Source organism: Miscanthus floridulus, chromosome 12, assembly GCF_019320115.1.
Source record: "Miscanthus floridulus cultivar M001 chromosome 12, ASM1932011v1, whole genome shotgun sequence".
Lineage (NCBI taxonomy): Eukaryota > Viridiplantae > Streptophyta > Magnoliopsida > Poales > Poaceae > Miscanthus > Miscanthus floridulus.
In genome coordinates, this window is record NC_089591.1 from 47,770,340 (window position 1) to 47,794,092 (window position 23,753).

The 23,753-nt window shown below is 48.0% G+C and overlaps 1 pseudogene; it reads right to left on the minus strand.

Moving 5' to 3' along the window:
* Positions 1 to 4,825: 4,825 nt before the first annotated feature.
* Positions 4,826 to 10,902, minus strand: LOC136495815 (uncharacterized; annotated as a pseudogene).
* Positions 10,903 to 23,753: the final 12,851 nt, after the last annotated feature.

Consider the following 23,753-nt stretch of genomic DNA (forward strand, 5'->3'; position numbering starts at 1 on the left):
GTAGTACGTGGTAACAAGTTGGCCAGCAGGTCGATCGGTGGCATGCATCGTTCGTGCGTCCACGTACGGCTCCGCGCACGTCTCTGCGTCCAGGCCACCAGGTAGGTCGTTGCACCGCGAGTGACAGCTACAAGCCATGACGAAAGAGATGCTCGAACAGCGCGAGCCGGCCGTTCGATCATGATTGCATGGTCCCATATATATGGCCATATGCATTATGTACGCATACATAAACAGCACGGTCGACCCGTCGCTTTGGCCAGCTGTTGATGATTTTGATTTGGAGGAGGGGCTAGCAGCCTGAGCGCGATTGACGAAATTGAAGGAGCCTCGATGGCATAGTGTGTTGTTTGTGTCAGGTTAGTAAAAGTTTGGTTTGGCACGGAACGGACACACAGATTCTGGTGGAGTGGACGTGGAAGAATTATCCTCCCCGTGAAACCTATGGCAATCCTAGAAATTTCTGACTTGCGGGGTACGGCACTCGGCACAACGGCGCCGCGGACGTGACGGGTCCCCAACCAAGAGGCTGTTGTTTTTAATTTGTTTGGGAAGTAGCCCATCCGGCATCATCAGCACGTCCACTACTATCTGAGGGATGAGTCAATGATGTGATTATGCTCGTGGAAGATACGATCTAATGAAGGGCGGGTTAGTTCAGTGCGTCAAACCAGAGTGGGTCTGTATTAGAGGTTATGCAGCATATTCTTTGTCTGGACAAGGCAATGTAACTTGGTATTATTTTTTTTAAAGGTCACCAGGGATGAACTATCCTCACCTGAAATTTCATTCCACAGATGCCGGACAAGCCGGGAGGTGGAAGGGCGTGACGCCAATCCAGATACAATGAGTCCAAAGAAGTACAATGGGGGAAGGAGAGATTACAACAACGACGACGACAACAACGACAACAACGACACCCCTTAACATAAAACAACGAGAAGAACCAACATGAGGGCGCAAGCCGAAAGACCCAACCGATGGTAGATTTGTGCCACCGCCGAACAGCATACTCGCCGGTTTCGCCATGGCCATTGTGCCCTGCACCACTCCTCGTAGCTACGCCACTCCGCTGCCGCCCTCCATCTGAGCACCAACCAATGGAATGGAGACTAAGAGTGGTGACGGACACACAAGCCCAAGATCACCGGACACGACGACCTCCCTTGAAGTTGATGGTGACACCTACAGCACATCCGGGCTCACGTACCACCATTCAACGCCGTCCACAGGAAGGAAATCTTGGAGGGGAATGGCAGCAGTAGTGGAAACACCACTCGGCATTAGATTTTCTGGCACCATCAAGGAGAGCGCCGACGGAGCAGAGACGCCAGAGGAGGACACTCGTCAAAACATCGGCAACGACTGACAGCCAGGGCGAGTCTCACCCAAGAGGGGAGCAAGGAACAAGGAGGCACAAAGGGTGGGGGAGCAACAAGAGAGAGCACAAGGTCGTGCTTGTATCGATGCCTTCAAGAAGAGAAATGATGTCCACGGACACCATCATTAATAACCGAAGCACTAGGCTAGTAAGGGCTTCCGCCACGAGACCTACAGACGACGAGTTGAAGCCAGAGTTGAGCAGTGGAGCCGAAGCTTTTGGGGCAGGACATGGCAGCTTGAGCATTCCAGTGACGCCTTCAGCAAGGGACTGACATCCGTAGACACTATCGTCATTGTAAGAGCACTTAAGAAGGATTTTAATCCCAGAATGCTACCCGTGCACCCACGGCCCCGGCCGCGACTGCAGCGTCTGTCGCCGGTGTCGTGGACGCACCCAAACGCGACACGCTCCTGGCGCTGCCCGTTGCGGCGTTGGCCGTGCGCTCGCGCGGTTGCCTACTGTATCGTCACCGCCTGTCACCAGAGCAGCAGCTCCCGCAGCAGTGGCCAGGGACACACACGCCAGCGGTCCTACTGCCAGCAGCTAGTGCCCAACAGCTGGGAGCCACCATAGGGATGCGGCACGTCACGCACAGCACGTGCCACAACCGAGCTCCGGGTCACCACTGTCCAAGCCCCGTGGGCGAGCCCTGCAGTTGCGCTTGGACCCACGAAGAAGCCCCGTAGCTAGAGCCCCATGCACGCATGCTGCCTGGCCCAGCCTGCCGACTGTCGGCGCAACAGGAGGAGCCGCGCACTGCCGTTCCTCAGCCACCTCAGCGGCGGCCGCCGTCGCCGCGACGCCAACAACACCGTTGCCTGCTCCTGGCAAGGGCAAGCCACCTCCAGGTGAGCCGCGCGCGTCGTGCAGCCGCATCCATGGCCGGGGGCGCGGGATCCGAGCCTAGAGTACTTGGATCCGATGGCCTTCCAAGCGTGGGAGCCTAGCGCCATGGCCGCTTTGGCGGCAGCGGTGCAACCATCCTCCACCGGTCACCACACTGCCACGGCCGTTCGAGGATGGGAACCAGTAGATCTAGTCATGTAGACACCAGATCCGCCCTCAGAGGTCGCTAGATTTGGCTCGTCCCCAGCCATGTCGGCCACCTTGGGGGTAGAGAAAAGGTCGAGGAAGATGCGGAGAGGGAGGAAGACGATGCGGCCGCGGACCTTTTTTAGTGTGACCACGGGCCGCCGTCACCACTCGTCGTGAGCAGCAGCGGCGCCCAGGAGGCTGACCTGCACTGGGGGCCTCCGATGGCGGAGCGGTGTGTCACCCCCGAGCCGCCTGGGAGACGACGTGGAGGCTGGCCACACAAGCTGGACTCTTTTAGTGTTTGCAACTTGATACTCCCTCTGTCCAGTAAAGATTGCAAATGGAGGGTGGGAGAGTTGTCCGTGAAAGAATGCAAACGGAGGGGTGACAGGTCTATGAATATGACCCGAGTAGCTGTCGTTTGTGTCTCTTGATCCCACCATCCAAAAAAATCTCCTTCCTTGCCCTTAAAAAAAATCTCCTTCCTTAGCACTTTCCTCACTACCACATGTTATACCTCGCATGTCATCCTCATCCACTCGACTCTCCTCCACCGCCCGCAACTCCATTGACCGCGTCGCCTCCCTGTACCAACGCGACCGATCTGAGTCTCCTGCGCTCTCACTACCTGTGCGTCGTGCTAGGGCTAGCCGTACGCCTCCCTTCTGCTGCTACCGCTCGCCAGCGTCGGAGCCACGTGCCCACCATCAAACCTCCATTGTCGTGCCGTGTCTCTCCCTGTGTTGGAGATTGTGAGACCAAAGCGCCCGCTGCCGCCGAGCCCTTCATGGTCCGATAGCCGAGCACACGTGAGCCTGCTTGCCGCAGCGCGACGACGCACGGCAGCCAGACCCGTGAAACCATGAAGCCTCCATCGAAACAATCTTTCGATGCATCTCCCTTAGCTTGCTTGACTGCACCACCTCCTCCATCTTCTGTTCCATCTCCCTCTTCCCCTTCTCCATCCTTAGGCCTCACTGTCTCAATAGGGATGGTTAGATCTTGACGTCGCCCTTTCCGCACTCGTGGGAGCTAGATCCAGCGGGTTAGGCGCTCCACGCATTGAGGTACGAAGCTAGCTAGCAGCAACAGCGATGGGATCCCCGAGTGCCCAATTAAGGTGTTGGTCGTCGATGCCAATGCGGGCGGCGGCGCTAATGGGAGCCCCATGTGCGTCCCTGTGTTTGGGGGTCGGCGATGGAATCCCAAGATCCATCGGCAAGATTGGGGAAGGCGATGTCTCCAACATGTGCTGATGGGATTGGGAAGGAGGCGCGAGCTCCGTGCCTATCCCCAAGATGTGCGATGGTGGTACAAGACAGAAGGAACCCATGAAGCTGGGGGCCGGTGGTGGTGACGGGAGCCCGGAGCACGTCCTCAATATTGGGCGTAGTCGCCTTCGCGTCGATCACCTCGGCCAGTTGTATGTCCTTGACACCGAAGATGAAGGCATCGGCATGGAGGCGGGACTTTATGTCCCTGATTCGGAGGAGGAAGATGGACATGGCTGTGGTTGTGAGCGTCGATAGCTTCGTCGATGTGCTGGGCTTCCCAGAGGTGATGTTGGTGGGCGCTACAACTATGCACGTGCAGTAGGTGGCGTCTACAGCCAGCAACAAGTCCGAGAAGATGACCATGGCCACAAATCTGGTCATCAAGGCTGCCTCTGTCCAGGCTGCTGTGGATGTCCCTATGGGGGGATGTCGCCACCGTCGCTGACGAACTACACTAGAGATGGTTCAACACTTGAAGGTACAACTTGCCAGGGATGGAACCCCTCTTCCACGAGACCTTTCTCAGTATCCTTAAAATTTATTTGCCTACATGCTTCCAACAGTAGTGAAATGTGCATATTTGTGACGATCAAGTGTTGCTTTTGGGTTGATCTGTTGGTCATGTGCATATTTGTGATGATGAAGTAAGTGCCACTTTGTGTTAATCAGTAGGTCATGTGTGACGATGAAATGATATGTAGGTATGCTGGTGTGCATGGTTTGGTTTGAACTTGCTAGAAAAAATGTTGGCTTTTGGGTAGGAGTAATGCTACTGATCTAGTATGTGGTGACCAACCTTGTGGATTTAGTTGTAATTATGATGGGGTTGTTTCCTTGTGAACTATGCTACTAAATTAACTACCTTAATTTCAGCTTTAGTTTGTGGTGACTAGCCTTGTGGCATTAATTAATTGTATTTGTGACGAGCTGTTCTGTTTCAAATCATTCTACGACATTAACTACTTTGATGTTGGATTATGGTGAACGCACATTGCAATTTAACACCTTTGTACATGCAACCTAGTAGTAGCAAACACATTTGTACATGCAGCACACTACCAACAAACACCTTTGTACATGTAGCACACTAACACTACATTCAGCAAAATGTTGAGTTCTAAACACTAAGAAACTAGGCATTTAGGGACTCTATCACACTCTCATATAGTTGACGGTCACAATTGAGGCTCTTTGGAAGCATGCCTAGGGCCTCCAGCCTATCTTTGTTCATGTGAGGGATCTTGTATTTGTTCCCTCCATCGGCCTTCATCACCTCAATCATGCAACCTTGCAGTGTTAGGAAGACATTTCTAATTGCTCTGTGGTCATAGTTTTCATATTTATTCTTAACATTGGCAATTAAGTCATTCATATTGTTAGAGATCGTTGTATATGTCAACGACTGTAGAGATGCAAAGAACCCTAGATCTAAGACATTCATATTAGGGGAGTTAGGGGGTTGGTTCATGAGGCGAATATCAAGCCCAAGGTGGGCTACTGCTCGTGCAAATTCCTCATCATTAACTGGGATATGAGTCCTAGCATTGTCCTACTGAATCCAAATAGTTTGGTGGCATTGATCTCGAGGCCAACGATCTCTAATTGCTGGTAGGAGTTTAGTAATCATATAGGACCTTATTATGACTCTATCAACCTTCATTGTCTTGTTGATTGGTGTCCCCCTTGGTCTGTTACCACTTCTTCTTTTTGCTGGTTCCTACACCAATTGACAAACATGTTAGCTTCCAAAGCAAACCATAGAAACTAATTGAAGAAAAAAACACATAAGTTCAGGTACCTCTCTTATAAAAGGCCATATGCCTAGTTTACCATCAAAGGTGAAGTTCCCTTCATCATCATACTAACAATCTGGGCACAAAAAACCGAAAACCAAGAACTGAACTGAACTAACCGGAACCAAAACCAAAGTAACCGAAATCGAACTATTTGGTTCCAGGTTCGGTTCCAGATTCCTAGGAACCGAAATTATTATGGTTAATTCGATTCCAGCACTCGATTAACCGAATTGACCTGAAAGAACCGAATTGAAGCTAAAGGTAGCTCTGCCTCTGCGCTAGTTGATGGCCCCTAGAAAGAATACAGCCCAGCCCAAGGTAAACCCTAAGTCCTCAGCGGTCACTCACTCACTCTCCTCAAGTCCTCAGTCACTCTCCTCAGTCCTCACCGGTCACCACCCTCGACCCCACCACGCCGATCCGCCGTCCGGTCTCTAGCCCTCCCCTCTGATCTCTGGCCCTCCCCTCCCCTCTGTGACCCCGACAGGCCGACATGGCCAGCCCCTAGCCTGGCTAGGCATAGGCGGCTAGCAGTCCAGCACTAGCACAGGAGGCAGGACGCACCCTGCACCCACCCTGACCGCCGGCCCTAAGCCACCGTCGCCCGCTGCCACTTCTTGTGATCTACTCCACAACGGCTACATCAATTGCATCCTACAATGTGACTGATTTGTAGTTGATAACTTAACTACATTTCTTCAGATGTCTGACGAGGACATGGACCAAGACTTGAGGGATTAGGAAGAGACCTATGGTGGTAAGTGATGGGAATTTCAAGGATGATAGTGATGCAGAGAAGGATGGTGCTATTACTGGGGCTGATGGTGATGCAGAGAAGGATGGTGCTGCTACTAGGGCTAATGGTGATGCAGAGAAGGAGAAGGAGGTCATTGATGTAGAAGCTGAGGAGGAAAAGAAGAGAAAGCCGATGGCAACTAGATCTAGCATGTGGGATCACTTCACCAAAATCTACCATAAAGGTCAGTTGGTCATGGGAAAATGCAATTATTGTAGTAATGAAATTGCAGCACATCTAGTGCTCAATGGTACATCTGCTATGCGTAAGCATTTTAACACTTGCAAGTGTAATCCTCATAGAGTTAGTGATGATGCAAAACAAGGTGTTTTGTTAGTAAATCAAGACACTAGTGTAGGAACTTGGAAGTTTGATCCTAAATTGCTTAGGTCTGCTTTTGCTGAAATGATCATAGAAGATGAGGAGCCATTTGGATTTGGTGAGAAGCCTAGTTTTAGAAAGTTCATGTCTCTTGCGTGCCCTAGGTTCATTATCCCTTCTAGAAAGACATGTACTAGGGACACTGTGCAGTTGTACTTTGTGCAGAAAGCAAAACTTAAAATTTTCTTTCAAGAACAATGCAATAGAGTTTGCCTCACAACCGATGGTTGGACATCACAGCAACAAGATAATTACATGACTGTGACAGCTCACTTTATAGACAAAGATTGGTGCCTGCATAAAAAGATAATTAGTTTTTTCAAGGTAAAAGGTAAAAAGGGGGATGATATTGGAAAACACCTGCATAAAGTATTTGCTTGATTGGGGGTTGGACAAAGTAATGACAGTAACAATAGATAATGCTAGTGCAAATGATAGTGGTGTTAGTTATTTGAGAAGACAAATGAACAGTGTGAAAACTAGCATAGCAGGGAGCAAATACCTTCACATGAGATGTGCTGCACATATACTTAATTCGATTGTCCAAGATGGTTTGAAAGAAGTAGACCAGTCTATCAAGCGTGTACGAGCTGCGATTAGATTTGTTAGGAATGGTTCATCAAGATTGTCCAAATTTAAAGAGATTGCACAATGGGAGAAAATGGACAGCAAGGCATTCTTGAACCTTGATGTGTGCACTAGGTGGAACTCGACATATGATATGCTAAAAGCAGCTTGCACATATGAAAATGTGTTCGTAAGGTATCTAGATGAAGATCCATACTATACAATTGAATTGCTTAGTGACATTAAGCCAGGTGTTCCCGGTATAGGAGTTCCTGATGAGCATGATTGGGATAATGCAAGAAAACTAGCTGAGTTTCTAGGGCATTTTGCTGAAGTAACGAAACATGTTTCAACATCATTAAGTGTGACTGCTCACACTTACTTTCATGAGATTGGAGAGGTCAATGAATTGGTGAATGAATGGATGAGTAGTTCTAATTCTGTCTAGCAAGAAATGGGGAGAAGAATGAAAGACAAGTATGATAAGTATTGGGGGAAGTGTCATGAACATTTAGAAATGCAAAATGACAAGGCAAAGGGAAAGGATAAGGAGAAGGAAAATATTAACTTGCTGATTTTTGTTGCTGCTGTACTTGATCCTAGATACAAGCTTTCACAATATACAGAAATGGTAAATGAAGAGACGTATGGTGACGGTGTTGGACAGAAAGTTTGGGCTGCAATTACCAAATGCTTGCAAAACCTTTTTGAAGAATACAGGAACAATAGTTCTCCAAGTGATGTGCAGCCCCAACCAAGTGAATCACTCCCATGTAAGCAAGGTGTAGAGGGTGCTAGAAAGTTGAAGACTAAGCTGACAAAGAAGATTAAGCTAAACAATGGAACAAACAGTTGTAGCAAGGACTGAACTAGATAAGTACTTGGCTGAAGAGTGTGAAGAAGATACCAAAATGTTTGATATTCTTGCTTGGTGGAAGGGGCAGTCCACTAGATTTCCCATATTGTGTACATTGGCCCGTGATGTGCTCGCCATTCCAATATCCACAGTTACTAATGAATCGGCCTTTAGCACTAGTGGGCGTATTCTAGATGATTTTAGGAGTTCACTCACTCCATTTACGGTTGAAGCTCTTGTTTGCACTCAAGATTGGCTTAGAAGAGCAACTCCCATCAACTTAGTAGAGAATACAGAAGAATTGACCAAACTAGATGAAGGTGACCATTTATTGTACCATTTCTTTACTGTTTTTAACAATGAAAAAATATTTAATGTTTTCTTTGTTTGCAGTTTTCTATTTTTAGAATTTATTAAAGAATTCAAGGACAAAGCCATTGTTAATGCCCATGCTGCCAAGTCACAAATCCAAGGCAGCAAAAAGAAGATGGTTACATCCACCAACATCAGCTCATCACAGCCAAGCAAGTCCTCCAATCTAAGCAAATCCTCAAAGGAAAGCAAGAACAAGAAATAGTCTAAAGATAAATGACCACGTGAGCTATATTGTGGTATGCATGTTTCTCCTTGGCGTAATCTTATTTTTTTTCCAATCTGCATGTTTCAATTGTGATTTGTGTTCTAACTAGGCCAAGGTTAGAATGAACTTAATTATTTTTACAAGAAACTAGGTCACTTGTCAATCTCACTTATCATTTTGTAAGGTTGCGACTCTGCTAGTTGGTAATTAGAGGACGTGATTATTGTGGTATTTGGAATTGTAATTTATGACCAACAACGAATTCGATACACATTGTGGTGTAAACTTCATCACTGAGGTTCCATTGTATGCGGTTTTAGCCTTTTAGGACTCAAAATGTCCCTTATTGATGATACAGTGTCAGTTCTAATAATTTGTGACCAACAACGAATTCGATACACATTGTGGTGTAAACTTTATCGCTGCAGTTCCATTGTATGCGGTTTTAGCCTTTTAGGAATAAAAATGTCCCTTCTTGATGATACCGTGTCAGTTCTAATTTCTAGGTTTAATGTGTTATTTTGATGTGATGCATTTATAGTAGTATTGTCACTCTCTAATTATTTCAGAGCATAGTACTTACTGCATTTGTCTGCCAAGTTTTTACTTGTTCATGTGTATAAGCAAGTCCAATAGTTTCCAGCTAGTTGCAAAGTAGTTATAATGCTTTCTATCTATCTATTTTCCAGACTGAGAAGGCTTTCCTCAAGCAGCCTAAGGTTTTCCTCAGGTGAGACTGTGAGAGCTTCTTGCCTCTTCCATGCTTTCTATTCTCTATGAGCAATATACATTTCTTGACCGTAGATTTCTTCTTAATTTTATAGCTCGAAGAAATCTGGCAAGGGTAAGAAGCCTGGCAAGGGAGGCAACTGGTTCTGGAAGAGCATTGGCCTTGGCTTCAAGACTCCCAGGGAAGCAATTGAAGCAGGCAAAATGGTGGACTTCTTGTTTCACTTGTGCTGTTGGACTTGGACCTCTTGTTTTTTCATTGCTCTATATGCTTAAATATGTGTGTGTGTGTGACTTTGTGGTGCTGGACACCTAGAGGCTAGAGCTATGGAGCATTGCTATGCTGTTGCCTGTTGGACCTCTTGGCTCTTGTTTTCTTACTACAGTCTGTAGGCTTGAATATGCTTGACTATTTGAGAGAACAATAATATATATGTGTTGTAATGTTGTTTTATGCTGCATTGCTGTTTAAATTGTCCCTTTTGATTGCATGAAAATCAGACAAAATGCTGCTGAAATTTGTAATTGAATGGGGTGTTTCCTGGTTCCTGAAAATTCGGTTCCATCGGTTAGAACCGAAACCGAACCGAATTACCCGAAACCAAAATTCCTCGGTTCCATATTTTCAAAGTAACTGATCGGTTTCTTCTTCTCAGGTAACCGAATTATCCGAAGAACCGAACTGATCAGTTTCGCTTAACCGAACACCTAGGCTGAATAATGAGGATTGGCTACTGCACAGAAGAACATTACCTTTTCAATGTAATTCTTGTTCCGCACAGTCCTATGTGGGTCCTCTTCATCTTGAGTCATGTAGTAGGTCACATCTTTTCTTGTTCCGTTGAACCACTTCTCATCTTGGTGTATGATGTTCTTCATTTCCTTGAACTTTGGCTGAGTTTGCAATGTATGCTGCTCTAACATTGAAATACACCACCACAACCTTTCTTTTTTGTTTTCCTCCTTTAAATATGGCTTCAATGAGTTGGAGTGCCGTCTAGGAACCCATCTTTGAACATATGATGTACTGTGGTTTTTTCATACCTAGAGCTTGAGCTAGAGACCTTATGGTACACCTTCTATGCAATGGAATGGTCTCTACTTATGAGGTGTCGATTTCAACCTTTTTGCGGCCACAATTCTTGGGCTTTCTTGAACTAACATCAACCTGGCACTCCATTAGCAGGACATTGATGTGCTTGTCGCCAAATACGCCACACTGCTTGTTGATTGACATGAAATAATTCAGCAACCTTAGTTGTAGTGTTTCTCTTTAGTTTTCCTCGGTTGCTTTTCTCTAGTAGTGCTTCATATATCTGTTGCCTTTGAGCTGTAGTAAGATCCTTTGACCTTGTCCTAAAATTCCCATTTACTGGTTCATAATCTTTGTCACTGGAGTCAGATAACTCTTCCTGATCAAAGACGATGTCCACCTCATTGGCATAGACACCATACTCATGCATTTCCTCCATGGTTGAGATGTAGTCATCATTAACTACAAAAAAATATAGGTGTTGATTGTGTTCATCTGAAACTAAACAAATGCACATCCATTTATTGTTTGATGGCTTAGTTTAACTTGTTTTTAATCATTGTAATCTACATTTGTGGAATGTGAAATTTATTAACAACTAATAGCTAAATGTACATTATTCGTATATTTTGCAGGAACTTCTCTACTGGACATGGTACTACATGCAGTGTGGACACTGGTTGGAGGTTCTATGTACGTAATTCTTCATTCTAAAGTCTTTATTGGACATGGTACCACATTGATCCACTAATTCATCAACAAATAAACCTTGAATATGAGATAAATTATGTCTAGTCCAATCTGATTATGTGCTATAGCTTTCAATACAATGTCATATAGTCCTTTGATTAAGTAACTCTACATTGAATTTATTCCTGAGCATGCATGTATGTACCCAATGGCTCAGAAAGGATCTTAACTTGTAAGCCATTGTATTTTCTATTAAGCACTAATAAAAAAGCATGTAGGCAAACTATAGAAGAAAATACATACAGACAAAAACACTTACAATGGTCTAGATCTAGTTGATAGGAAGCATGTAAGTTGAGATCGAAAAGATCACCATAAATATCAAAGTTTCCATTTTCATCTGCACTAATACCTTCTGTAGCTATGTCATCATCTCCAACAAAAACATGGAAAGGCTCTTCATCATGTGTAGGCTGCATATTAAGGTCTGGTATGGCTTCTTCTCCCCCATCTGGTAGGTGGTGTTCATCAAGAGCAGGTGAGTTTTGTGAGGTTGGAGTACTTCAATAACTTAGATAAGTGAAGAGACAAGTACCTGGGCTGATTATTTGGTTTTGCCCTCCAGTAATCTCAACTCCAACAAGATCATCTTGATGTGCATCATGGATCTAGAATAGATCATCCTCATCTTCAGGCTGCTTCTCATTGAGGTCTGGTAAGGTCTCTCCCTCGTCAAGTGGTGGATTGTTCAAATCTAAAGCCATGGGTTCAAGGAAAGGGGTGAAGAAAGATGGTGAGGCAGTCATCGCCAGGCTTTTATAAGCCAAGGAGGAGTAAATGATGGCATCTAAAATTTTGTAATCTTTGCTTTCAGTCACTTGAAAATGGCGCCAGCTGAAATGGCGCTGCAGAGAATTTGTACTTGCTGTAAAAGAAATGAGCTGCCCACTTGTTGGTGTGATTCTATCCACACGTTGCTCTCTCCCCATCCGTCTGCACTCCTCATGGCAGGCTGCAGGCTTTTTCACTGTCAACACCACTAGGGGTACATGCATAATCGTCCAATCCTGTTGAGTTCACACTGGGAAGCTAGAATAGCTTCCTTTCCCAGACAGAGGGAGTATTATTTTAGTTTGTCTGGACAGGAAGTCGTATAGTGTGGGGGTATTAACCCCTATACCCTTATGGCTAGGCTTGGGCCGGCCCGGATCAGTGGGTCCGGTCCACCAAAAGACGACGCGTAGCCCGGCCAACCTGATTGGAGTCCCGCGCAAGGAGTCAAGGCAGATTTGGCGATCAAGCAAGATCCTGGTCGGTTAGAATAGGAATCCTTATCCGGCCACATATGGCAATTGTAACTGGCTAGGATTAGTTTTCAGATCTATAACCCTGCCCCCCAAACTATATAAGGTGGGCAGGGGACCCCTCTAAAAAACATCTCTCATTGATATACAGTAATACAAATTAGACGCAGGACGTAGGTATTACGCCTTCTTGGCGGCCGAACCTGGATAAAACCTCATGTCTGTCTTGCGTCACTATCTTGTTTGAGGCTTGCGCATTTGTCTATCGACAATCTACTACCTTGGGCATACCCCTAGGTAGACTACCGACCATATTTCATCAACAGTGGCGTGCCAGGTAGGGGGTGTGCGTACTGCTCTCCAAGCAAACAAGATGGTCATCATCTCTAGCTCCATGGCTACGCTGAACGGCCTCACGTTCACCATTGGCTAGATCACCTGGACCATCGGCTCCGACGACTTCATCGCCATGACCCCGAAGGAGGCGTGGATTCAGTCTGCGCCGACCACTGCTTCACCTGCATCGGCTACGGCTCCGACCACGGCAGATATGGCTCCAACCATGGTGGATATGGCTCTGACCACAATGGATACAGCTTCGACCACGATGGATCTGGCTCCGACCATAGTACATCTGGCTCCGACCATGCCTGCATCATCTTCAGCCACGCCGACAACTCATCATCCGCTTCCCCGCTACAAAGGGAAGCAGATCAACAACACTGACCTGCTCGACTCCATTGATCGAGTCAGCACCAAACTCGCTGAAACCCTAGCTCTGGTAAGTATGATTCAAAGTCAACCTAATGAGCAGGTAATCGCTCCCCACAACAGATCTACCCTGACCAGCTCAGACCAGTCATCCTGCATGACTTGGTACAGATCTCGTGGTCCTATCTACTCCTGAAGGGCGCTCCGCTCATCGCCGGCCAGCCTTCGCGATGGGTCTTTGGCTCTCCAAGTACGAAGCCTCGATGGAGAACCACTAGGTCCAACCCTATGGCCTACAAAACGTTGTATCTAGCTACACGTATAACCTACAACGCCGCTTAGATCTATGTTTTATGCACCGATCTCGGCCGAAGCCACGCAACTTCATCAACATGATCCGGATTGAAGATTATCAAGAAGGATCCATCCACACAGTCCAAGAGGGTGACTCCAGCTCCTCGTCTGGCATCGCATCTAATGCATCTGTCCACACTGAGCTTCAGCATCACAAAGATGAAGGCGTCAAATACGATCTACATATCCCAGACCACGCCCTGGGGTTCTCACAATTCCCGTCTTTCCCGCCAAGACGAGGGGATTTGATCCATGTTGTCAGCAATGATGAACCGCCAGCAGTTGGCGAAACAGAACAAGAAAGGACTGCACACGAAGCACGCAATATTGACCGATTTAATCACTGACAAATCAAAGCCGAAGCAGACCAGGAGGCATGACACATAAGGGTCCAGCCATGTGACCTCAATGATGCTTTTGATAGGGTGGGGGACAAACAGGTCTTTAGGACTCCAAGCGCCAACGTAGCCGTCGCCATGGCGACAATGCAACGGCTACCCAACACCCCGGAAACCCAAGCAGTTTGCGATGAAATACAAGCCTATCTGATGGCTGCTATGGCCTAGACCGCAGAGATTGTAAATCAAGCCCGGGCTCCATCCGTCTCAGTCGAGTCAAGCCACAGCTGCCAGCACCCAAGTCGCTCATAGCCACTCAACCAACGTGGCTCGTGCAACAATGACCCATCAGACAACCGTCAAGGCAAAAACGGTGGCCATGATGGTGGCCAGGATGACAACCGCCGTCGGGACAACAACCGCCGTGACGTCTGGGACGATAACTGCCGAGACAACCGCGACAATCGCCGTGATAACCACGGTCACAGGGCTAATCCAGATGGCAATCGAGATCACCGCGATGGCAATAATGATCTCCACCATTACCTCGGTGGACGCGATCTGCACGCTCGCATCAACCAGAGAGCCAACGATCGAGCATCCCACGAAAGTTATCGTCGTATGGAATATGACACTACCCACGGCCCGTCGGGTTTGAAGCAGTTTACTCCACACCTTCGCCAAGTCATATGGCCCAAGAATTTCAAGCTCGAGAAACTTTAGAAGTATGACAGCAAGGAAAACCCTGAATTATGGATCATGCTCTACGAAACTACATGCAGATCAGCCATGGCTAATGAGCACGTCATGTCTAACTATTTCCCAGTCGCTGTTGGCCATGTAGGTCACCAATGGCTGGTCAGCTTGCCGGCGAACTACTTTGACTCTTGGCAGGAGCTCAAGCAAGCCTTCATCGACAACTTCATTGCTACTTGTGAACAACCAGGCAACAAATACGATCTGTAATGGATTCGAGATCGAAAAGATGAGCCACTGCGCGAGTACGTCTGACGTTTCTTGGAGATGCGCATCAAGGTCCCATCAATCTCTAACAACGAGGCAATCGAGGCTTTCATCACTGGCCTTCGCTTCCACGACGCCCTAAGGGACAAGCTCCTCTGCAAGAGACCTGAATTGATCATAGCGCTCCTGACCACCGCTAAGAAATATGCGGACGCCAACGACGCTAAAAAGACAATTATTGAAGAAGCAGCAAGGGTTCCATGATCCGACCACCCCCCACACCGCGACGACTACTGTAGCAACCATGGTCGGAACGATAATTTTGATCGCCGCAACCAGCGCAACAACTCCCACGACCACCATGACCAACGTAATCAGCGGCGTAACCGCCATGACGATTATAGGAGCAAGCGTGCTCGGGAAGACGATGGCAAGGTCAACACCGTTAAAAAGGGTGGCAAACATCATAACTACGAAGATGACTACGCCAAAGCATTGAAAGGGCCCTACCAGCTCCATCCTAAGTCAAACCATACCATGAAGAATTGTCGCATTCTCAAGTCTATCTACACGCGTCAACAGGCTCTGGATACATCCGACAAGCCTAACGACGCAGGGGAACAGCGCAACGAGGATAACGACGACGACGATGCAGACCCTCATCACAAGTACGTCAAGCCAATCGATCGTGTACACACCATCATCGGAGGCAAAGTGTCCATCGAGACCAAATGAGAACGCAAGCTGCTCGCCCGTGCTTGCTTGAACGTGGCCAACACCGATAACCTCCTCACCGATCCGTGGCTCTCTCCATGGTCTCACCGCGAAATCTCCTTCAGTAGAAAGGACCAATGGGCTACAATACCTAAGCCAGGGCATTTTCCCCTAGTCCTCAATCCTTGTATCAATAAGGTTCAGTTCGATAGAGTACTGATCAACAGCGGTAGCTCCATTGATATACTGTTCAAGAACAGTCTGCCCGCCCTAAAGATAGCTCAGGCGGACCTCAAGCCATATGAGGCATAGTTCTGGGGTGTTCTCCCTGGATAGAGCTCTACACCTCTTGGGCAGATCACGCTACCTATGCAGTTTGGGACCCCGAACCACTTCCGCATCGACTACGTCAACTTTGTGGTCGCTGACTTCGACAGCACCTACCATACTATTCTTGGTCGACCGTTGCTCACCAAGTTCATGGCCATACCTCATTACATGTATCTGGTGCTCAAGATGCCTACCGAGAAAGGAGTTCTAACCCTCTGAGGCAATGTGTACACAGCTTATACCTATGAAGACGACAGTTTCAAAATAGCAGAGGCTCACGACCTCTCTATTCACATGGCCGAGACCATGCTCGACGCCAAGAAGACCTTGACCGACCACCTAGAGATCCTGGAGCTCGAGGCTCCACGCAAGAACATCAAGTCCAAGGAGCACAAGGTGATCCAGCTGGTCGACGATGATCCCAGCAAAACGGCCCTTATCGGGGCCAACCTGGATCCCAAATAGGAAGATGCGCTTGTCAGGTTCTTGAGGAGCAATATGGATGTGTTCGCATGGAAACCTGCTGACATGCCCGGTGTACCTCGGAACTTGATCGAGCACTCCTTGAATGTCAACAGCAAGGCCAAACCTATCAAGTAGAAGCTACGACGGTTTGCTCGCGACAAAAAGGAGGCAATTAGGGTAGAAGTTACACGGCTTTTGGCAGCTGGATTTATCAAAGAAGTGTATCATCTGGAGTGGTTAGCCAACCCGGTTCTTGTACGCAAAAAGAATAATGAATAGAGAATGTGCGTTGATTACACTGATCTCAACAAACACTACCCTAAGGACCCCTTTGGCTTACCTCGTATAGACGAGGTCATAGATTCAACTGCCGGTTGCGAGCTGCTTTCCTTTCTCGATTGCTACTCTAGTTATCACCAGATCGCTCTAAAAAAGGATGACCAGATCAAGACATCTTTTATCATGCCCTTCGGCGCCTACTGCTACATGACCATGTCGTTCGGGCTCAAGAACACCGGAGCTACCTACCAACGCGCTATATAAGCTTGCCTCAAAGACGAGATAAAAGATGACCTCATCGAGGCTTATATTGATGATATAGTTGTCAAAACCAAGGAAGCACATACCCCTGTTGACAACCTAGAACGCACCTTTGCAGCCCTTAACACATTCTAGTGGAAGTTAAACCCAAAGAAGTGCATCTTTGGTGTTCCTTCTGGCATACTACTCGGCAACGTCGTCAGTCATGATGGCATACGTCCTAACCCAGAGAAAGTCAAAGCTGTCTTGGACATGAAGCCACCCAAAAAGGTGAAGGATGTTCAGAAGCTTACCGGATGCATGGCCGCCCTCAGCCGTTTCATATCAAGATTAGGCGAAAAAGGATTACCGTTCTTTAAACTACTCAAAGCATCCAAAAAGTTTGAGTGGTCGAAGGAAGCAGACGCTGCCTTCACATAGCTGAAACAATACCTTACGTCACCTCCGGTCCTCACTGCTCCAAGAGAAGATGAAACACTCCTGCTTTACATTGCGGCTACTAATCGAGTGGTCTCCACGGCCATGGTGGTCGAGCGAGACAAGCCCGGCCACGTCTACAAGGTACAACAACCAATCTATTTCATCAGTGAGGTACTTAATGAGTCCAAGACCAGATACCCACAGATTTAGAAGTTGATCTATGCCATACTGATAACATCTCGAAAGTTGAAACACTACTTCGACAGATATCATGTGGTGGTCATGACTGAGTACCCTCTGCGAGACATCATTAGCAACAAGGATGCAAATGGGCGCATTGTCAAATGGGCAATGGAGCTATGCCCCTTCTCCTTGGAGTTTGCAAGCCGCACTACAATCAAGTCTCAGGCACTCGTCGATTTCATCGTCGAGTGGACAGACTTAAGCACACCTGCCTCTCCCGAATCTGACGAGTATTGGACGATATACTTCGATGGCTCTCTCAACATTGATGGTGCGGGAGCAGGAGTCCTTTTCGTGTCACCATCCAAGGAGCAGCTTCGGTACGTCCTCAGGATTTATTTCCCAGCATCTAATAATGCCGCTGAATACGAAGCATGCCTACATGGTTTGTGCATTGCGGTTGAGCTTGGCGTTAAACGTCTCTATGTCTATGGAGACTCTACTCTGGTCATCAACCAACTCAACAAGGACTATGACACAACCAGCGAAAAGATGGATGCATACTGCAAATCGATCAGAAAGCTAGAAGGTAGGTTCTATGGCATCGAGTACATACACGTGGTTTGGGACAAGAATCAAGCAGCGGATGCACTGTCAAAGTTAGGATCATCCCGAGCAAAAATCCCACATGGCGTATTCGTCCAAGACCTGCTCACGCCTTCCATCGAAGAGGAAGATTCCACGGCAGACAAGCCTCTAGACCAGCAATTGGTGGCTACGGTTCCGGCGTCAAGCACCACCGAGCCACCTCCGACCACTCATGAGCACGACTGGAGAATACCTTTCATCAAGTACCTAACAGATGGCAGCGGTTACACTAATCGGATAGAAAACGAGCGCCTGATGCGTCGCAGTAAGCAGTACCTACTCATCGATGGCAAGCTATGGCGCAAGAACGCAAAGGAGGAAATCTTGATGAAGTGTATAACCTAGGAGGATGGCGAACATCTCCTGGACCAAATCCACTCTGGCTCCTATGGCAACCACATGGCCTCAAGAATGCTGGTCGGTAAGGCTTTCCGAGCAGGGTTCTATTGGGCGTCAGCAGTAGCCGACGCAGAGAAGCTAGTCCACCACTATGAGGGTTGTCAGTTCTTCACCAAGAGAATCCACGTACCAGCACATGAGATCTAGACAATACCAGCCTCCTGGCCCTTCGCATGCTAGGGACTAGATATGATCGGGCCCTTCAATCCGGCTCTAGGGAAATTTACATGCGTCTTTGTGCTGATCGACAAATTTTCTAAGTGGATAGAATACATGCCTTTGGTATAGGCATCCTCAGAAAAGGCTATCACATTCCTCGACTAGGTCATCCACCATTTTGGCATACCCAACAACATCATCACTGATCTGGGTACTCAATTCACCGGGAACGCTTTTTGGGACTTCTACGATGAAAGGAGCATAGTAGTAAAATATGTCTCAGTGGCGCACCCTAGAGCTAATGGACAAGTCGAGCGGGCAAATGGCATGATCTTGGACGCATTGAAGAAGATGTATAGAGAAAATGACAAAGCTCTCGGAAGATGGCTCAAAGAGTTACCAGCCATGGTCTAGGGCCTCAGAACTCAGCCTAGTCGTAACACCAGCGTCTCGACATACTTTATGGTTTATGGCGCTGAGGCAGTCCTCCCTATAGATATAGCTTTCAGATCAGCACGGGTAGAGAACTTTGATGAAGGCAAGGTCAATGAAGTACGGGAGCTAGAAGTGAATAGCGCAGAAGAGAAGCGGCTCGATTCTTGTGTACATACGGCCAAATATCTTGCTGTTTTGCATAGGTACTACAATAAGAACGTTAAAGAGCGGTTCTTTGTGGTCGGGGACCTGGTCCTAAAGTGAAAGACGAACCAGGCTGGTGTCTATAAACTCGCAACCCCATGGGAGGGGCCCTTCATGATCAAGGAAGTCACACGACCAACGTCTTACAGGTTAGCTCACCTGGACGGTACGGACGTACCAAACTCGTGGCACATCGACAAGCTTAGACGTTTATATGCTTAACTATTGAGATATGTACTCCTCTTGTACTTTCAATTTACTTCAATAAATCTATTATGATTCCTCCGACCACTCTAATGTGCCACTTTGAATTTTATGGTTATTCTAACTTAGCCAGTAAAAGCCGACTACCACTCCTTCTACGGTTTTTGGAGCAGGCCCTGTCTCCGGTTCCTCCCAACACGTGCATGGGATCCGCTCTCTACGTTACGGGTGATCAGCAGGTCCCCCTTGGTTTGACTTGTCCACGTCTACGTGTGCACAGGTCATGCACCTCACACTCTGACCACATGGCAAACTAGGGCTGCACAAACTTTTCGGGATGATGTGTCGAGCAAAATGGTACAACTAAACAGAACGTTAACATGTTCTCACTTAGTTACACCAACATTAGTCTCAAGCTTAAATACGTTTTATACAAAGCAAACAAGCTTATGATGATATACAGTTACGTTATTACAAGCTTGCCTGAAGAGGCCCAAGTTTACAATAACACAACTATGTCCTCCTTCTACAGCTCTAAGTCTATTACATTGGCTGGTCGGGGCGCGCGACACCTACTGCTCGCTGCTTCTGATATCCTACTCGAGTCTCGGGGACTCTTGTGCTGGTCGAGCTAAAGGGGATGGCCCTGTCGATGCCTAGCTGGTCGAGACCGCAGGCTTCGTTGTTTGGTTTGCAACTGATGGCGTTTCCAGTTGACTTGTCGATGGCGTACCCTATACAGGTGCCGTCCCACCTCCACATAGGTTAATGTTGCCAATTATCTTTGATGACAGGTCCAGCTGGGCCATCCGAAGCTCCTTAGCCTTGTCTGGGTCTACCTCCTTTGGGTATCTAGCCTCTAGGCGCTTGAGATCGATTAGGGGGTAGTGGGCACGCACCATGCTTAGCACATGGGCACCCATGTACTCACCTGCCTCCTTCACAAACTCTTAGAACCATCCCCATGCTTTTCTGCATCTCTCGACCAGTCCGAGCTGGGGCGTCCTTGGCTCTTTCTTTGTGAGCGCCGGGTCAATAAGGTCGAGGACGGGCAAAATGCCAGTTGCCACTTCTTGGCACTGGTTCTTCCATGTATCCCGATCCTCGATGGTCTCTAGGCATCGTGCCTTCCAGCCATCATGATCTTTCATCATGGCTTCTAGATGTTTCTTGGCATTGACTTTTAAAACTGCAAACCATACAAGACATCAAAATGTAACAGCACAACAAGATAAGGCGGGCAACAAAATGAGAAAGGTGGTCTGGAACACTTACTTTTTAGTTCCTCCTTCATCTTGGTTGTGCGGTCCTAGAGTTGAGACTGGTTGCGCGCCAGTTTCTCATTGTCCTACTTCAGGCGACCACACTCTGCGATCACACGGCTATTCTCCTCCTGGAGGCGGGTTACTTTGGCTTCTAAGCCTGCACTATAGCTGTCACTACCAACAATACAACAACACGTGTCTTGCACTTGCTATGATAAGATGAAAACTTACTTGTTTTTTCCTGCTCTTTGTTACTGAGCTGGCCGACCAGGTTCTGGTTCTGTGCCTCTTGCTCCATCCTCTCCTGGTCGGCGGCTTCAAGTTGGCGGCGCAAGCGTTCCACCTCGGCCGCCAGTTCTCTATTGTTGGCCGTGAATCCCTCAATCTGGTCGAAGCACCTCTTTCGATACTTTGCGGTCTTCATCAAGTCCTGTATATAAACAAACTAAGTTAGACAGTTCGACTAAATAACAGGATCAAGTGGTCAAGCCAAACATACCTGGACTTCTGTCACTAGACGCTTTGCCGCTCGTTCAACTTTTAGGGTCTCTTCGACCTCTGGGATTTCTTCATGCATAACCCACTCGTCGTTCCGCCAGCGCGACACATATACATGTTGTCGTTTGTCTTGGGGATGGCCCAGGATCTCTTCTACTTCGTCCTCTTCGGCCTCTTGTTCAGGAGGTGGCACTGGTCTAGAGTCTGTAGTCTCTGCGACCACTATGGCTTTCCCACGAGCCGTAGCATCGGCAAGCGTGCTCTGTGCCACCTCCAGCTGCTGTTCCTTGGCTTGGTCTGGCCCCCTTGGCGCCAAAGTGTCCCCCTTAGCAGGGTTAGTGCTCAGAGCACTTGTACTTGGCTCAGCTCTCTTCTCGACCAGTTGCTCGGGGACTGTCGCCTGGCCACTCGTCTGCTGAGGTGCCATTGGATTTTCTTCCATAGGTTCCTCCATGGCTGGCTACTGGCCAGTTTTTTCCACCATTGCTGGCAATGTCGTACCACACCCGGCTAGCTGGTCAGGATTTTCGGTGGACGCCGACCTAATATATCAGAGAAAAGTTCAGAAGACATTATTATTCAATACAAATTGTAAGCTTACATCAAGGTTACAAATACTTACAGCTTGGAAGCACGGAATGACATGGCAAAGGAGCGTCTCTTCGGCCACGCTTGCTCCACGTGCTCGGAGGGTTCCACCGGGTCTTTTTCCACGACCAGTACTGGCGCCGGGGTTTGGTGTTCGACACTTCCTCCGCTTGTCCTCTGTGTTGTAGTGGTCGGTGATGCGATCCCTGCTGGCATAGAGGAGCCACCCTGCTCTGTCGACTCCATTTGTCTCCTCCTCTTTCGAGGGACTGAGTCAGAAGATGTCCGTATCCTCTAGTTTCATCGTCTGAAAGGGGGAAGATGGCCTGACGACGTTTGCTGGCCGCCGGCCGCTTGCCAGCAGCCCTGGCCGTTGCCTCCACCCCAACCTCGAGTATCGCCCAGTCGACGTCTTCGGTCTTGGCACTGGTCTGGGCGGTTGGGTCGGCAACTTGCAGCCAATCCACACTAGGGGGTGGAGACACGAACACTGCTGCCCGATCACGACCATTACTCTTGGAAACATAAAGGCGAAAACACAGTCAAATTTTGTTACAACATAACTCTATAGGTACAAGGAAGTATCATTTACCTTTGGGGGAGGTCGGACCAGCTTGAAGGCGTGCTCGATGTCGCTTAACCTGACATAATTGGGATCAGCTAAGTTGAATAGCTCCCCAATCATGGCCTTGACTTCGATCTTGTCAAGCGCCTCTTTCCTAGTCCTAGTTGGATCTGCGCTCCCCTAGTATTTGTATCCAGGATGTACCCTCTTCTAGCAGGGCTGGATCCTTTGGCTGATGAAGTTTCCGACCATGCTTGGACCGTCTAGCTTTTCCCATAGGATCATCCCAAGCAGTTCTGCGATCTGCTCCAAGTGCTTGGGCTTCTCTAACTAGCTGTTCTTCTTCTCTGGAATCAACCCCACATCGCACAGGGTGGTCGTGTTCGGCTCTTCGTGGATGTAGAACCACTTCTTGTACCATTCGTCTAGTGAGGTGTTCTAGGGGCAGTGCAAGTACTGGGCCTTCATACCGTCACATAGATTGAAGTATACGCCTCTGGCTATCTTCGAGTCACCGCTCCCTTTCTTCCGCAGACAGAACAGATGGCGAAAGAGGTCGAAATGGGGCTGGAAGCCACCATAGGTTTCACAAAGATGGATGAAGGTGGAGACAAGAAGAATCGAGTTGGGATGCAGATTACAAATCCCAATCTCGTAATACAAGCAGAGCCCCTAAAGGAAAGGGTGCACTAGAACCCCAAAACCTCGCTTGAAGAAATCCTCGAAAACCACAATCTCACCTGGTTGTGGATCGGGGAAGTTTTCTCCTTCCGGCGCATGCCATCCCGCGAGTGCCTTGTTGTGGAGCACTCCCATGGTGACGAGGTCTTCGATGGTCTGCTCATTGCTCCTTGACTTCCACCACTCCTTCACCATGACTCTGCCTTTCTTCTAGGTGTCTCTCTTTGCCATTAATCTGCCCTTGCTAAAGGGGTGGATGCGGTGGAGGGGGGATTGGTGATGATTTTTGGAGGAATAGGGTTCGGCAAGAGGAAGAAGAAGGTTGCGGCGGCGAATGATAATGGGGATCGGTAAAAAGTAACTTACCAGTTCTATATTATAAATAACCAAGAGCTCTGTCGTTTTGTCCGCCCGAGATTCTTGGGAGACGTGCGCACGCGCCGTAGACGGTTGTTTTCACAACCTCAAGATCTACACCAATAAACGCGCCCCTTCGTTACCAGTGTACGCGCCCCTTCGTTGATAGTGTGAGAGGGCCCACACTGACACACCTCCATACAGGTGCCAAGCGACTGTTTGCCAGAAAGAGCAAGAAGACAGAGTGACGTGTTATACCCGTCTGCTTTTTTGACCAGACGTGTCAGATTGGACTTGACAGAGTAAG